Source organism: Oncorhynchus nerka, linkage group LG1, assembly GCF_034236695.1.
Source record: "Oncorhynchus nerka isolate Pitt River linkage group LG1, Oner_Uvic_2.0, whole genome shotgun sequence".
NCBI classification, from domain to species: Eukaryota; Metazoa; Chordata; class Actinopteri; order Salmoniformes; family Salmonidae; genus Oncorhynchus; species Oncorhynchus nerka.
In genome coordinates, this window is record NC_088396.1 from 51,431,401 (window position 1) to 51,450,214 (window position 18,814).

An 18,814-nucleotide genomic window follows, 5' to 3' on the forward strand; every position below is an offset into this window, starting at 1 on the left:
CTCCTCCTTCCTCTCTTCTCCTCCCTCTCACCTCCTTCCACTTGCCTCCTGCATCCTGTTTAACAGCGCGTCAGGTGGCACGGCACTGAGAAGGGAGCAGGCAGCAGCAACATATTGTTTAAAGACAATAGGAAAGAACAGAGTTACTCCTCCACTCCTCACTGTGGCCAGGACAGGCTGCTGTGGGCCATTACCCAGGCTCCAAAACCCCCTCCACCCCTCACCGCTATCGCTTCACTCCATCGTTCACCGGGAGACCTGATGTCATTTAATCTAGAATTACTGAGACCGGGAGCAGAGGAGGGGAGTGATGGGGGATGTCCCTTCCTGGCACCACACATACAGACACTGTAAATATACCTCCGTGCTCTACTCTCTCTCACTCTCTCTCACTCTCTCTTTCTCGGGACTCTCTCTCTCTCTCTCCCGCTCTCCCTGCTGTAAATCTGCTGCTGTGGCTCCAGAGTGTACACAATAACACAACCCAACACACTGCATGGGAATGTAACTCTTTGTAAGAGCTCTGCTTATCCCTCCGTTGGTGCAGTGCCATCTGGCTACAAACAGCATAGCACAGCGAGAGCAGCACAGAGCTGAGATTTCCGTCCAAAGAAAATGTGCGGCCATACAACAATTTGTTACAGCAGGTTTAGTGGTTCCAGCTACGGCATTAAGCGAGGAGGAGGAGGAGAGAGAGGAGAGAGAGGAGAGTAAGGAGAGGGAGGGAAAAGAAGAATAGGAGGGGAGACTTCCGTCACATTAAGCTTGGTAGACACCTACAGCAGAAAGAGAGAGAGAGTGGGAGAGAGAGAGAGAGAGCGAGAGAGAGAGAGAGGGAGAGAGAGAAAGAGAGAGAGAGAGAAATATATATAGAAAGATAGAGAAGAAAGGGAGAGGGAGAGAGGGAGATAGAGAGAGAAAGAGAGAGAGAGAAATATATATAGAAAGATAGAGAAAGAGAGGGAGAGATAGGAGAGAGAGAGAGAGAGAAAGAGAAATATATATAGAAAGATAGAGGGAGAGATAGGGAGATAGAGAGAGAAAGAGAGAGAGAGAGAAATATATATAGAAAGATAGAGAAAGAGAGGGAGAAAAATATATATAGAAAGATAGAGAAAGAGAGGGAGAGATAGGGAGATAGAGAGAGAGAGAGGGAGGGAGCAGAGCAGAGCAGGGAGGTATATTTAGAGGCTGTCTGTGTGACTAGAGAAAGAGGAGAGAGACAGCAAGAGAAAGAGAGAGAAATACAGGGAGAGTGAGAGAGGAAAGAGAGGAGAGAGAGAGAGAGAGAGAGAGAGAGAGAGAGAGAAAGAGAGAGACAGACAGAGAGAGATAAATAACTAGAGAAAAAGAGGGGAGAGAGATAGACACAGAGAGAGAGAGAGAGAGAGAGAGAGATAAATAACTAGAGAAAAAGAGGAGAGAGAGTGAGATAGAGAGAGAGAGAGAGAGAGAGAGAGAGAGAGAGAGAGAGAGGGGGGAAGGCAGGGATGGAGGGGGAAAGGAGAGGGGGAGGCTCCTCCAGTGGTCATTATACTCTGGTGGACATGATGCTGCTGCTTGGTGGTAATGGAGAGCCTCTCAGAGAGAGACAGAGAACTGGAATTACAGGTACTTACTATGTGAGCAGCCACTGGATTACTGCTATGCCCACCCACTCAGTATATCAACACGCATCACAGGGCACAGTACGGCTCGACAGAATAATCACCACATTACAAACAAACAACAAATGAGAGGATTCAGCGAAAGCTCATGTGGCCAAGGTTCAATTCTGCAATGTTCAATTCTTCAAGGTTCAATTCTTCAAGGTTTCAATTCTTCAAGGTTCCATTCTTCAAGGTTCAATATCTTCAAGGGTCCATTCTTCAAGGTTTAATTGTTCAAGGTTCAATTCTTTAAGGTTTTGATTCTTCAAGGTTTCGATTCTTCAAGGTTTCGATTCTTCAAGGTTCCATTCTTCAAGGTTCAATTCTTTAAGGTTCGATTCTTCAATGTTCGATTCTTCAAGTTTCAATTCTTTCCGTTGGCATTTTGAAATCTGTCCATAAATGAGTGCTGTCATTGTGGATTGTTGAATTGGAGGCGTTTGAAGTGTACTGCAGGATTTATGTTTTTTTTTTTTTTACAAGTGAGTGCTCATCTTTGTAGCCTTTGGGTTTAGCTTCACTGAAACCTGGAGGCATTTGAAGCGATGTAAACGTACAGTATGGGCGCTGTCTGAAGTGATGGAAAAAGTACCCAAAATGAATCAAGTAAAAAGTGAAAGTTACCCAGTAAAATAAAACTTGAGTAGAAGTATATATGTATTTGGTTTTAAATATACTTATGTATCGAAAGTACAAGTTTACGTGATTTCGTATTCCTTGTTTTAAGCCATCCAGACGGCACAATTATCTTTTACATTATTTATTTACTGATAGCCAGGAGCACACTCCAACACTCAGACATAATTTAGAAATGAAGCATTTATGTTTAGTGAGTCTGCCAGATCAGAGGCAGTAGGGATGACCAGGGATGTTCTCTTGATAAGTGTGTGATTTGACAATTTCCTGTCCTGTCCTCTCCTGCTAAGCATTCAAAATGTAAGAAGTGCTTTTGGGTGTCAGGGAAAATATATGGAGTAAAAGCTGTATCATTTTCTTTAGTAATGTAGTGAAGTAAAAGTAAAAGTTGTCAAAAATATAAATAGTAAAGTACAGATATCTCCCAAAACAACTTAAGTTGTACTTTAATGTATTTGTTTTTATTCGTGTACTCTACACCACTCCTTATCCTAATGTGATAGGGTGATATTTAAATGAAGTTCATCATTGAGGACTTTTAGAGTTAAGTTAAATGTGGATGCGTTTGAAACGTTGTAGTGCTGTCCTGATCGTATGGATGTTAGACTGAGTTGCTGTTAACTCTGGCTGGCTGTGAAGTAGAGAGAAAAGGAGAAACCTCATCCCTAGAGAAACTTCATCCCTAAAGAAACCTCATCCATTTACATTTACATTTAAGTCATTTAGCAGACGCTCTTATCCAGAGCGACTTAAAGAAACCTCATCCCTAGAGAGATGTCATCCCTAGAGAAACCTCATCCCTAGAGAGACCTCATCCCTAGAGAGATGTCATCCCTATACAGACCTCATCCCTAGATAAACTTCATCCCTAAAGAAACCTCATATCTAGAGAAACCCCATCCCTAGAGAGACCTCATCCCTAGAGAGACCTCATCCCTAGAGAGATTTCATCCCTAGACAGACCTCATCCCTAGAGAAACCTCATCCCTAGATAAACCTCATCCCTAGAGAGATGTCATCCCTATACAGACCTCATCCCTAGAGAAACCTCATCCCTAGAGAGATGTCATCCCTAGAGATGTGTCATCCCTAGAGATATGTCATCCCTAGAGAAACGTAATCCCTAGAGAAACCTCATCCCTACAGAAACCTCATCCCTAGAGAAACCTCATCCCTAGAGATGTGTCATCCCTAGAGAAACCTCATCCCTAGAGAAACCTCATCCCTAGAGAAACCTCATCCCTAGAGAAATGTCATCCCTAGAGATTTGTCATCCCTAGAGAAACCTCATCCCTAGAGAGATGTCATCCCGAGAGAAATGTCATCCCTAGAGATATGTCATCTCTAGAGAAACCTCATCCCTAGAGAGATGTCATCCCTAGAGATATGTCATCCCTAGAGATATGTCATCCCTAGAGAAACCTCATCCCTAGAGAGATGTCATCCCTAGAGAGATGTCATCCCGAGAGAGATGTCATCCCTAGAGATATGTCATCCCTAGAGAAACCTCATCCCTAGAGAGATGTCATCCCTAGAGAGATGTCATCTTGGTTCAGAGACAGCAGCAACGCTGGAACGATCTCAAACTGTTATAAGGCACAGAAGACTTCAGTCCAAACAGTAGGGCGACAGCTTCTATCATATGGCTTAACAGCTGGTGGTTTAACACAAGAGAGAATGTAAAGACTGAGGCCCTTCTCATCCCTTTCTAAGTTCCAACTTTAGCACTAGTTACATTATATAGATGTCATTCCAAAGAGTAGGACAAGCATCAAATCCCTTACAACTAGTGGTTTTACAAAAGAGAGAAACGATGCTGTAGTCATCCCACTTTAATTTCCTCTACACTCATCACTCTGATCTTCGGCAACATTTATTTGATAGGAGCACGATATACTGGCCTGTGCTGCAGAGAATATAAACACATTTTACTTTAAATTATTAACAGTGACATCAGAAAGTATACACAACTTTTACGGCTGTCGTCGGAATGAGACCAAGGTGCAGCGTGGTAGGCGTACATTTTGAATTTATTAAATGAACAAACCCCAAAAAACAAGAACGATAAAATGACACGTAAAGTATTGTGGCGCTAAACCAGTAACTAACAAAAAACAAGATTCCACAACAGAAAGTGGGGAAAAGGGCTGCCTAAGTATCATCCCCAATCAGAGACACCAATAGACAGCTGCTTCTGATTGGGAACCATAATCGGCCAAAAACAAAGAAATAGACAACATAGAATGCCCACTCCAAATCACACCCTGACCTAACCAAATAGAGAAATAAAACGGCTCTCTAAGGTCAGGGCGTGACAACAACCCTTGACTTTTTCCACCTTCTGTTGTGTTACAGCCTGAATTTAAAATGGATTAGATTGAGATTTTGTTTCATTGGCCTAAACAAAAGAAACATCATATCAAAGTGGAATATTTTTTTTGACATTTTTACAAATTAAGAAAACATGAAAAGCTTAAATTGTCTTTAATTCAACCCCTTTTGTTATGGTGAGGAGCCTAAATAAATTCATTACTAAATATATGCTTAACAAGTCACATAACAAGTTGCATGGACTCATTCTGTGCGCAATAATAGTGTTTAACATTATTTTCTGTACTCTCTGTACCACACACATAGAACTATCTGCAAGGTCCCTCAGTCGAGCAGTGAGTTTTAAACACAGATTGAACCACAAAGACCAGGGAGGTTTTAGAATGTCTCTCAAAGAAAGGTCACAGATTGGTAGATGGATAAAAATAAATAAAAGCAGACATTGAATATTCCTTTGAGGATGGTGAAGTTATTAATGACTCTTTGGATGGTGTATCAATACACCCAGCCACTTCAAAGATACAGGCATCCTTCCTAACTCAGTTGACAGAGAGGAAGGAAACCACTCAGATATTTAACCTTTTTTTACCTTTATTTAACTAGGCAATTCAGTTAAGAACAAATTCTTATTTTCAATGACAACTTAGGTACAGTGGGTTAACTGCCTTGTTCAGGGGCAGAACAACAGATGTTTACCTTGTCAACTCAGGGATTCAATCTTGCAACCTTTTGGTTACTAGTCCAACGCTCTAACCACTAGGCTACCCTGCTGCCCTTGGATCAACAACCATGAGGCCAATGGTGACATTAAAACTGTTACAGAGTTTAATGGGTGTGATAGAAGAAATCTGATGATATATCAACACCTTTGCAGTTACTCCACTATACTAACTTAAATGACAAATTGAAAAGTAGAATGCCTGTATAGAATAAAACATATTCCAAAACATGCATCCTGTTTGCAATAGGGCACAAAATAATACTACCACAAATGTGGTAAAGAAATGCACTTTTTGTCCTGAATATGAAGTGTTATGTTTAGGGCAAATCCAACACAACACATCACTGAGTACCACTCTTCATATTGTCAAGCATGGTGATGGCTGCATCATGTTATGGGTATGCTTGTCATTGGCAAGGGCTGGGGAGTTTTTTAGGATAAAAAAAACAGAATAGAGCTAAGCACAGGCAAAATCCTACAGGAAAACCTGGTTCAGTCTGTTTTCCACCAGACACTGAGAGACAAATTCACTTTTCAGAAGGACAATAGCCGAAAACACAAATCTACACTGGAGTTGTTTACCAAGATGACATTGAATGTTCCTGAGTGGCCTAGTTACCGTTTTGATGTAAATCAGCTTGTCTATGTCAAGACTTGAAAATGGCAATCTAGCAATGATCAACAACCAACTTTACAGAGCCAGAAATTTAATTTAATGTTTTATGTCAATTATTGTACTATCCAGGTGTGCAAAGCTCTTAGAGACTTACCTGTAATCACAGCTAAAGGTGTTTCTAACATGTATTGACTCAGGGGGTTGAATACTTTAACCTCTTGCTCCTACCTGACACGCAGGCGTCCCATCTAGACATCTGGAAATGCAAATGCGCTACGCTAAATGCTAATAGTACTAGTTAAAACTCAAACGTTCATTAAAATACACATGCAGGGTAGTGAATTAAAGCTACACTCGTTGTGAATCCAGGCAACAAGTCAGATTTTTAAAATGCTTTTCGGCGAAAGCATGAGAAGCTATTATCTGATAGCATGTAACACCCCAAAAGACCCGCAGGGGACGTAAACAAAATAATTAGCATAGTCGGCGCTACACTAAACGCACCAATAAAATATAAAACATTCATTTCCTTTGACCATCTTCTTTGTTGGCACTCCTAGATGTCCCATAAACATCACTATTGGGTATTTTTTTCGTTTAAATCGGTCCATATATAGCCTAGATATCAATCTATGAAGACAAGGAAAAAAACATCGTTTTATAACGCGACGTCATTTTTTACAATTAAAAAAGTCGACGATAAACTTTCACAAAACACTTCGAAATACTTTTGTAATGCAACTTTAGGTATTAGTAAACGTTAATAAGCGATCAAATTAATCACGAGACAAAGTATATTCTATAGGGGTACGTCTGGAAATAATGTCCGGGTAAATCTCAACCAAAATATCCGGTCGGAGACCTGAAGTAAAAGGCTGTCTCTTGTTCGTTTGACCAAGAAACAAAGACTAGGCAAATGACAAGACTGTTGACATCGTGTGGAAGCTGTAGGTATTGCAATCTCGGCCGCATTTATTGTGGTTCACCTTTATCAATCGGTTGAAGTCGCGCATGGATATATTTTTCCATTTTCAGTGATCAGATTTTCCTGCACTTTTCGATGAAACGCACATTCTGTTATAGTCACAGCCGTGATTTAACCAGTTTTATAAACGTCTGAGTGTTTTCTATCCACACATACTAATCATATGCATATACTATATTCCTGGCATGAGTAGCAGGGCGCTGAAATGTTGCGCGATTTTTAACAGAATGTTCGAAAAAGTAAGCCCTAAGCTTAAGTGGTTTTAAGTCAATGAGATATTTCTGAGTTTCATTTTTCAGTTCCTTTTCGAAAAACATGTTTTCACATTGTCATTATGAGGTATTGTGTGTAGATGGGTGAGAAAAACTATATTTAATTCATTTTCAATCCAGGCTGTAAAATGTAGATAAAGTCAAGTGATGTCAGGCTTATAAGTGACCCACCCCCCCACAATATTTTCACAATTTTATTTATTTTATAAGTATTGTATTTGTATCCCTCTAGTCTGCCTATTGTGCTGTCAGAAAAAAAGGAAAATAATCAAGTTAGTGTTTCATCGCTCTGTGATGCTGCGTTGCGTTCTGTGCTGTTCTGTAGTGCATTTTATATTTGTAATTTTTATGGATCCCCATTAGTGGCTGCCAAGACTCTTCCTGGGGTCCAGCAAAATTAACACATTCATAACAGATTTCACAACACACTAGGTGTGTGCCCTCAGCCCCCTACGCCACTGTGTGTATAGTCCATATGCTAGTATGTGTGTATGTGTGTGTGTGTGTGTGTGTGTGTGTGTGTGTGTCTGTGCCAATGTTTGTGTTACTTCACAGTCCAAGCTGTTCCATAAGGTGTATTTTAATCTGTTTTTTTTTCTCCAATCTGATTCTACTGCTGCATCAGTTACCTGATGTGGAATAGAGTTCCATGTAGTCATGGCTCTATGTAGTACTCTGCGCCTCCCATAGTCTGTTCTGGACTTTAGGATTGTGAAGAGACCTCGTGTGGCATGTCTTGTGGGGTATGCATGGGTGTCTGAGCTGTGTGCTAATTGTTTAAGCAGACAGCTCAATGCTTTCAATATGTCAATACCTCTCATAAATAAAACTTTCAGCCTTTAGAGATTAACATGAATATTATTAATATTAGCTCTCTGTGTACATCCAAGGGCCAGCCATGCTTCCCTGTTCTGAGACAATTGCAATACTCCTTAGTCCCTCTTAGTGGCACCTGACCACATGACTGAACTGTAGTCCAGGTGCAACAAAACTAGGGCCTGTAGGACCTGCCTTGTTGATAGTGTTAAGAAGGTACAGCAGCTCTTTATTGTGGACAGACTTCTCCCCATGTTAGCTACTATTGTATCAATATATTTTGACCATGATAGTTTATAGTCAAGGGTTACTCCAAGAAGTTTAGTCATCTCAACTTACTCAGTTTCCCCAATATTTATTACAAGATTTAGTTGAGGTTTAGGGTTTAGTGAATGATTTGTCCCAAATACAATGCTTTTACTTTAAAAAATATATATATTTAGGACTAATCTATTCTTGGCCACCCATTCTGAAACTAACTGCAGCTCTTTGTTATGTGTTGCAGTCATTTCAGTCGCTGTAATAGCTGACATCTATAGTGTTGAGTCATCCGCAAACATAGACTTTACTCAAAGCCAGTTGCATGTCGTTAGTAAAGATTGAAAAAAGTAAGGTGCATAGACAGCTGCCCTGAGGAATCCCTGATTCTTCCTGTATTATGTTGGAGAGGCTTCCATTACAGAACACTGTCTGTGTTCTGTTAGACAGGTAACTCATTATCCACAATTATAGCAGGGGACGTAAAGCCATAACACAAATATATTTCCAGCAGCTGACTACGATCAACAACGTCAAAAGCCGCATTGAAGTCTAACAAGACAGCCCCCACAATTTTTTTCTCATCAATTTCTATCAGCCAATCATCAGTCATTTGAGTAAGTGTTGTGCTTTTTGAATGTTCTTCTCTATAAGCATGCTGAAAGTCTGTTGTCAATTTGTTTACTGTAAAAGAGCATTGTATCTGGTCAAACATAATTATTTCGAAAACGTTACTAAAGGTTGGTAACAGGTTGACTGGTCGACTATTTGAACCAGAAAAGGGGGCTTTACTATTCTTGGGAAGCTGAATGACTTTTGCTTCCCCCCAGGAGTGGGGGCACACATTTTATAGTAGGCTAGTATTGAAGATATGGCAAATAAGAACGTCAACATCGTCCGCTATTATCCTCAGTAATTCTCCATCCAAGTTGTCAGACCCTGGTGGCTTGTCATTGTTGATAGACAACCATCATTATTTTCACTTCTGCCACGCTCACTTTATGGATTTTAAAATTACAATTATTGTCTTTCATGATTTGGTCAGATATACCTGGGTGTGTAGTGTCAGTGTTTGTTGCTGCCATGTCATGCCTAAGTTTGCTAATTTTTCCATGGGGATTGATGAGGAATTTTTATTAATGGGTCATTGATAAGTCGTTGTCTCAACGCAGCCTTACAATGCTGTGAAAGGATAGAGGAACACCATCCTCCTTATGAAATGTGTTTTGTGGCCTCCAAAGTGGTGCAGTGGTCTAAGGGACTGCATCGCAGTACAAGCTGTGCCACTAGAGATTCTGCGTTTGAATCCAGGCTCTGTCGTGGCTGGCCACAACCGGAACCCTCATGGGGCGGTGCACAATTGGCCCAACGTCGTCCGGGTTTAGGGGAGCGTTTGGTCGGCAGGGATGTCCTGGGCCTATCGTGCACTAGCGACTCCTGTTGCATGCCAGGCACAGTGCAACCTGACATGGTTGCCAGGTGTACAGTGTTTCCTCTGACACGTTGGTGAGGCTGGCTTCCGGGTTAAGTGGGCATTTTGTCAAGCAACTTGTTTGGGTTGTGTTTCGGAGGAAGCACAGCTCTTGACCTTCACTTCTCCCGAGTCCGTACGGAAGTTGCAGCGATGAGAGAAGACTAACTACCAATTGGATACCACAAAATTGGGGAGAAGATTTTATAACTAAAAAATATTTGAAAAAAAGTGTTTTGTTTCCAAAAGGTAAAAGTTACAATTACAATAATAATGTAGCCGGATGTGAAGAGAAACACTCCTGCTAAAGCAATTCAGACAGGACCCAAGGCCAGATATGATTAGTATTGTATTAGTGTCTAGCAGAGAGTCAATCCACTGTTTGAAATCTAGTATCAAAAACTCAGAGTGCCCTTAATAATGTCATTAAAACCCACATGGACTACGATAGAATCGATGTCCATGTCCTGGTGTAGTACATTCAGGAGTAGCTCATTAACCTCTTACCTCTACCTGGGACGCTTGCGTCCCAACTAGAGCTCTGGAAATGCAAATGCGCTACGCTAAATGCTAATAGTATTAGTTAAAACTCAAAAGTTCATTAAAATACACATGCAGGGTATCAAATTAAAGCTACACTCGTTGTGAATCCAGGCAACAAGTCAGATTGTTAAAATGCTTTTCGGCGACAGCATGAGAAGCTATTATCTGATAGCATGCACCAATACACTACAACAGAAAAGCACAGCAGGGGACGTAAACAAAATAATTAGCATTTCGGCGTTACACAAACCGCACAATAAAATAGAAAACAGTCATTACCTTTCACCATCTTCTTTGTTGGCACTCCTAGATGTCCCATAAACACTATTGGGTCTTTATTTCGATTAAATCGGGCCATATAAAGCCAAGATATTGTTATATGTAGACTGTGTGATAAACGAAAAAAACAGCGATTTCACAACGTAACGTCATTTTTTAAAATTCAAAAAGTAGACGATAAACTTTCACAAAACACTTCGAAATACGTTTGTAATGCTACTTTAGGTATTAGTAAACGTTAATAAGCGATAAAAATCATCCGTAGGCGATGTAGATATCATTAGCTGTCGTCTTGGAAAAAATTTCAGGAGAGAGCTCTTCCGGAATGATCTGGGCGGAGACCGGAGGTAAGCGGTGCCCCTCTTTCGGTTCAACCAAGAATCAAAGATGATTAAATTCACAAGATACTCGACAACATGGGGATGCTGTGGGAGTTGAATGCTCGGTCTTATCTAATTCGGCTCACTGTTAACAATTGCGGTAGTGGCGCAAGGATATTTATTTCCATTTTCTGTGATCAGGTTTTCCTGCGCTTTCCGATGTAACGCACGTTATGTAATAGCCACAGTCGTGATTTAACCAGTTTTAAAAACGTCCGAGGGTTTCCTATACACACATTCTAACCATATGAACGTACTATATTCCTGGCATGAGTAGCAGGGCGCTGAAATGTTGCGCGATTTTTAACAAAATGTTCAAAAAAGTAGAGGGTCGACTGAAGAGGTTAATGTCATTTACTCGGGCTCCGGGATAGGACACTGTTTTTGAACCAGGAAAAGTCATCTTTCTTACCATGGAGCTTCCCAAAATCACAGCTGGCGAAAAGGACGAGGACATCCGCACCGCTCGATCCAGAGCAGGGATGGAATATTGCCGATCTCGATTTAGGATGTCGAGTAGCAGTAGGAGTAGGAGTAGGATTAGGAGTAGGAGTAGCAGTATGAGTAGGATTAGGATTAGCAGTAGGATTAGGAGTAGGAGTAGCAGTAGCAGTAGCAGTAGCAGTAGGAGTAGGAGTAGGATTAGGAGTAGGATTAGGAGTAGGAGTAGCAGTAGGAGTAGCAGTAGGATTAGGAGTAGGAGTAGCAGTAGGAGTAGGAGTAGGAGTAGCAGTAGGACTAGGAGTAGGAGTAGGAGTAGGAGTAGCATTAGGAGTAGGAGTAGCAGTAGCAGTAGCAGTAGGAGTAGGAGTAGGAGTAGCAGTAGCAGTAGGAGTAGGAGTAGGAGTAGGAGTAGGATTAGGAGTAGGAGTAGGATTAGCAGTAGGAGTAGGAGTAGGAGTAGGAGTAGGAGTAGCAGTAGGAGTAGGAGTAGGAGTAGCATTAGGAGTAGGAGTAGCAGTAGCAGTAGCAGTAGGAGTAGCATTAGGAGTAGGAGTAGCAGTAGCAGTAGCAGTAGGAGTAGGAGTAGGAGTAGCAGTAGCAGTAGGAGTAGGAGTAGGAGTAGGATTAGGAGTAGGATTAGGAGTAGGAGTAGGATTAGCAGTAGGAGTAGGAGTAGGAGTAGGAGTAGCAGTAGCAGTAGCAGTAGGAGTAGGAGTAGCAGTAGCAGTAGCAGTAGAAGTAGGTGTAGGAGTAGGATTAGGAGTAGGATTAGGAGTAGGAGTAGGAGTAGGATTAGGAGTAGGAGTAGGATTAGCAGTAGGAGTAGGAGTAGGAGTAGGAGTAGGAGCGGCCACAGACACTGCTACCCACAGCAACGAAGGTGCAGGAAGATCAGGCGATGTAACTTTTTGTTGTTTGTATCTGCTCCTGGCCTTTCGTTGGGGAGTGTAGTCTGCTTTGGCCACTGACTTCGGCTTCCGCGGCTCGTGACATGGGATCATCGTTGATTGCCATGCTCCTCTTTGCTGTGCCTCTTCGACTCCGCTATCAGATGAGAGAGGAGAGGCGGGAGATGGCTCCCCTGATGAAGGAACTCCGAGCAACACCGGCCAATCGGATAACGTCAAACAACAAGGCAGAGATGCATCCAACAAGCCGAACCCGTTCAGACACCGGCGTATAAAAGGTAAACATGCCACTCTACGTTTTCCCCCGTTTCTTATGTAGGCTGGCGACATGCGTGATCAAGGAAGTCACCTCAAGCCTATAATCCTCAGCAAGCAAACAATTTCTGCATTGGAACTCTCAGTGATCCATTTTGTCCCAAATCATTAGGAGATACAGTTCTGGAACTCTGTTCTGGAATCCTCGCCAGACAAAGAGGGATCCATTGGAAAACTCATCTGGGACTAAAATATTTACTATTTACCCACCCACACATTGTCGAAAATTCTCAATGTAATTTGATATGTTTGCCATGCGGCCGCTATCTAGTTAATGTTAGCTGTTTAGCCAGTGTGGTGAAGAAGACTTCACCGAGAAATCATAGAATGTTGATGTACAACTATATAACTTAGAATGTACGCATTACAAATGCATATGCGATACTTATTGACACGAGTCTTGCGTTAACTAACTAGTCAGTTAGCTTATCTAAAGCTAGCTAAGGGGGATACCTAGTAGGTTAAGCAACTCAATGCCTTCAACCTTAAATGTGTCATCCACATTTAACCCAAACCATCTGAATCCAAGAGGTGCAGGGGGCTGCCTTAATCGCTGTCCACATCAAAGTTGCTGTCGGGGGTTAACTACCTTGCTCAAGGGCAGAGCAGCAGAATTTTCCACCTTGCTGGGATTCAAATTAGCTACCTTTCAGTTACTGGCCTACCGCTCTTAACTAGGCTACCGGCCGCATCAGCGCAGTAAAAATGGCATTTTTTTCCTTAATAATAAATGTTACTGGACATGACTAGAAACAGGCTTTGTCCTGGTTATGGTATGCATGTATGTTCGTTGGAGTTTTAGTTACAAATATTCTTTGCATTGCTAGTTTGATTAATAATAGGCAGCCAGTCAGTGAGTGGCTGCGATGCAGAGTGGTGGCGTGATGAAGAGAAAAGGCACAGATGTCTAACTTTAAGAACAGAAACGTGCAACAGTTATAACTCCAATTCATTCAATCCCCCTCATTCAATCACCAGCTTTCAAAGGTATGCAGCATATGTCTGATGACGTGATTCAGGAGAGTGAGGGTTTTCAGTCAACATTTTCCATGTATGATGAAAGCATGTACCTCTTCTAGATAGTAACTGCTAATTGTTTGAAGATTGAGAGCCACTCTGCAAATTGGTACAAAATATTACAGTACCCCATCTAAAAAGCATACATCAATAGCTTGTGTTCTGTCACTGGCCCACTACTGTACGTCTCATGTCTGGCTGTGTTAGGCAACAGGAGAATCAGACCAGAGAGAGGAAAGAGGGGGCCAATGATCGTTGTCTCACGGGAGAGCAACCACCTGCCACATTTTCAAAATCTTTGGTTGGCAAGCCAACCTAATAAATGTTTTATAGTGAACAAAAAACTATCTGGGTTAGTGTTTCTGGCTTTGACTTGGGAATTTAATTGGTAAACATTTTCACACCATTGTCTTTCCTGTATTGTTCTGGAAGCACCAATCAAACAAATCTGTTCTATCTTAAAGTGTTTTCTGCAAACCTCCCAGGGGCATTGAGTAATATTTAAAAATATAAAGGCCCAGTGTAGTAAAATTCATTTTTTTTTTCCATGACCCTGATGTTGCAAGAGCCATTCTCTACCAACTGAGCTTCACAAACATAAACTATAAGCAATATAAATACTCTAAAAGCTAAATAAATAATCTATAAACAATACTTTACAAACAATATGTACTATATAAGCAATATAACTACTCTATATATATATATATACTCCATAAGCAATATAAATATGCTATGAGCAATATATATACATAAACAATATACATACTCTATGTGATATAAATAACCTATAAGAATGATAAGTAATCTATACATGTTATAAATACTGTATAAACAATATATATATATATATATATATATTCCATAAGCAATGCAAATACTCTATAAACAATATAAATACTCTTTAAAGAATTTAAATACTCTATAAGCAATTTAAATACTCAACAACGGAGTATTTATATTGGGCGGCAGGGTAGCCTAGTGGTTAGAGCGTTGGACTAGTAACCGAAAGGTTGCAAGTTCAAATCCCCGAGCTGACAAGGTACAAATCTGTCGTTCTGCCCCTGAACAGGCAGTTAACCCACTGTTCCTAGGCCGTCATTGAAAATAAGAATTTGTTCTTAACTGACTTGCCTAGTAAAATAAAGGTCAAATAAAATAAAAAATATAAATATTCTATAAGCAATTGAAATACTCTATAAACACTATAAATACTCCTAAAAATATGAGTACACAAATACTATATAAACAATATAAATACTCTATAAAGAATATAAATATTCTATAAGCAATTTAAATACTCTGTAAAAACTGTAAATACTCTATAAACAATATGAATATTCTATAAGCACTATAAATACACTATAAGCAACATAAATAATCTATTAACAATATAAATACTCAATAAAAAAATCGAAATACTCTATAAACAATATAAATATGCTATAAGCAATTTAAAAACTATAAATACTCTATAAACAATATAAATATGCTATAAGCACTATAAATACTCTATAAAAAATATAAATATTCTATAAGCAATTTAAATACTCTGTAAAAACTATAAATACTCTATAAACAATATAAATATTCTATAAGCAATGTAAAAACTATAAATACTCTATAAACAATATGAATATGCTATAAGCACTATAAATACACTATAAGCAACATAAATAATCTATTAACAATATAAATACTCAATAAAAAAATCAAAATACTCTATAAACAATATAAATATTCTATTAACAATGTAAACACTCTATACATGATATTAATACCATATAAATAATATATAAAATATATAAATATACTATAAATACTATGTAAACAATATAAATACTCTATAACCAATATAAATACTATATTAACAATGTAAACATTCTATACGTGATATAAATACCATATAAACACTATAAATAATATAGAAAATATATAAATATACTATAAATACTATATAAACAATATAAATACTATATTAACAATATAAATACTATATAATGAATATAAATAATATGTACACATTATAAAGACTCTAAGCAATAGAAATACCCTATAAAGAAAGTACATACTCCATAAGCAATCCAAATACACTATAGATTTACTCTGCTACTCTGACTCAATGCTAAATGTAATTTTTATTTGACCTTTATTTAACTAGGCAAGTCAGTTAAGAACAAATTCTTATTTTCAATGACGGCCTAGGAACAGTGGGTTAACTGCCTTGTTCAGGGGCAGAATGACAGATTTGTACCTTGTCAGCTCGGGAATTTGAACTTGCAACCTTCCGGTTACTAGTCCAATGCTCTAACCACTAGGCTACCCTGCCGCCCCGAGGTTATATTCACGGCAGGTTCCGTAATAATGAATACCTGTTTCAACCTAGCTATGGACACATACATCACCTCTGCCATTAATAAATATGTCAGAGAGAGAAAGAACAATGGCGTCTGTGTATCTCTCTGGCTCTCAGTCCTGAGCTGTCCATGGTGTGTTTGAGTGTTATTTCTCTATCTCAGTGCCGGGCTGTCGTGAAAATGCATATGTCAGGAGGTTATTTCCATGGCCTTATCGATTTTTCTTTCTGAGTCATTTGGCCGGCTGCCAGGTCGGAGGGAAAGGAGTGTTATCGTGCTGAGCTGGGGATATGATCCTCCACAACAGGTCCTATCACACAAATAAATACTTTTCATTATAATCATCTTTTTGAATCTTTTGTAGTTAAAAGAGTATGTTAAAGCTGAGATACAGTTTAACATCACAAGTGGATATGTGTCTCTGTCAATCAATCAATAAATCAATCAATCGAATGTATGTTTTGCATCCCTCCTCCGTCATGTTGTTTGCTGATGCACCTTTCAGAACTAAAATCTTTAAAGCCCTTTTTGTGTGTTACGCTGAATGACTCCAGTAGGTTCACCGGAGATCTCTCACGAGAGTGGTATCAGGCAGCTCTAGGATGGGGTGCTCTGTCCTTGTCCAACATGACCCCTCTGGTCCTTATCTAACATGAGAGAGGGAGAGAGGGAGAGAGGGAGAGAGAGGGAGAGAGGGAGAGAGGGAGAGAGGGAGAGGGGGAGAGGGAGAGAGAGATCAGACAGCTGACCTTTCTGTCGTCTTCACACACCCTGGTCAGTAACTTTACAAGGCGAAATGACACGTTTCTCCAAGGCAGTTACATGTAGGGAGGTTACATTCACGGCAGGTTCCGTAACTGCGTGGTCCCAAGGTTCCGAGTTTACATTCACGGCAGGTTCCATAACCGCGTGGTCCCAAGATTCCGAGGTTACATTCACGGCAGGTTCCGTAACCGCGTGGTCCCAAGGTTCCGAGGTTACATTCACGGCAGGTTCCGTAACCGCGTGGTCCCAAGGTTCCGAGGTTACATTCACGGCAGGTTCCGTAACTGCGTGGTCCCAAGGTTCCGAGGTTACATTCACGGCAGGTTCCGTAACTGCGTGGTCCCGGGGTTAAATTCACGGCAGGTTCCGTAACCTCGCGGTTCCGAGGTTACATTCACGGCAGGTTCTGTAACCTTGCGGTTCAGAGGTTACATTCACGGCAGGTTCCGTAACCTCGCGGTTCCGAGGTTACATTCACGGCAGGTTCCGTAACCTCGTGGTTCCCAGGTTACGTGGTGTCAGGCAGTACGTCACTGCAGTTCGTCCACAAGCTAATAAGAAGTCTATTTTATTAACCATTACGTTCACTTATAACCTGCCTCAAACAAGGCAGCTCAGTTCAGAGTTTTAGTGACAGACTATTTATCTTCCTGCATATGTTCTTGAGATTTTTGGAGGCACCTCATCTCACTTTAGTTGAACCACTGTCTACACCTCATCTCACTTTAGTTGAACCTCTGTCTACACCTCATCTCACTTTGGTTGAACCTCTGTCTACACCTCATCTCACTTTAGTTGAACCTCTGTCTACACCTCATCTCACTTTAGTTGAACCTCTGTCTACACCTCATCTCACTTTAGTTGAACCTCTGTCTACACCTCATCTCACTTTAGTTGAACCTCTGTCTACACCTCACCTCATCTACACCTCATCTCACTTTAGTTGAACCTCTGTCTACATCTTATCTCACTTTAGTTGAACCTCTGTCTACACCTCATCTCACTTTAGTTGAACCTCTGTCTACATCTTATCTCACTTTAGTTGAACCTCTGTCTACACCTCATCTCACTTTAGTTGAACCTCTGTCTACACCTCATCTCACTTTAGTTGAACCTCTGTCTACACCTCATCTCACTTTAGTTGAACCTCTGTCTACATCTCATCTCACTTTAGTTGAACCTCTGTCTACACCTCATCTCACTTTAGTTGAACCTCTGTCTACATCTCATCTCACTTTAGTTGAACCTCTGTCTACACCTCATCTCACTTTAGTTGAACCTCTGTCTACACCTCATCTCACTTTGGTTGAACCTCTGTCTACACCTCATCTCACTTTAGTTGAACCTCTGTCTATACCTCATCTCACTTTGGTTGAACCACTGTCTACTCCCCTCCGGTTATGTGTTCAGAAAATCTACATAGCATGTTCCCATGTAAGTTGTATAAACGGAGATATACAGTATGTCAGTATGGAATTAGCATTGATGTGTGCATAACATCTGCAGTGGATTTTTCCCTAACCGACTATTAGTTGAGCGGTAGCATAAACACCCTCTGTTCAGGACAGGTGTTGACTAATTGGTGTGACAGGCTTGATTAATCCTCTAAATGTTCTACCTCAGCTGAGTGCGCCACACAGGACACGTGTGACAGTGAAGCAGCAGCCATTTAGTTATAGCAGTTAGACAGTCACCACAGCATTATTTACAGGTGAGGGCTAGGGACTAGGGGGTAAGGAGAAGGGACTAGGGGGTAAGGAGTTGGGAGAAGGGACTAGGGGGTAGGGAGTTGGGGGTAGGGACTAGGGGTAGGGAGTTGGGAGAAGGGGGTAGGGAGTTGGGGGTAGGGACTAGGGGTAGGGAGTTGGGAGAAGGGACTAGGGGGTAGGGAGTTGGGAGAAGGGGGTAGGGAGTTGGGGGTAGGGACTAGGGGTAAGGAGTTGGGAGAAGGGACTAGGGGGTAGGGAGTTGGGAGAAGGGGGTAGGGAGTTGGGGGTAGGGACTAGGGGGTAAGGAGTTGGGAGAAGGGGGTAGGGACTAGGGGGTAAGGA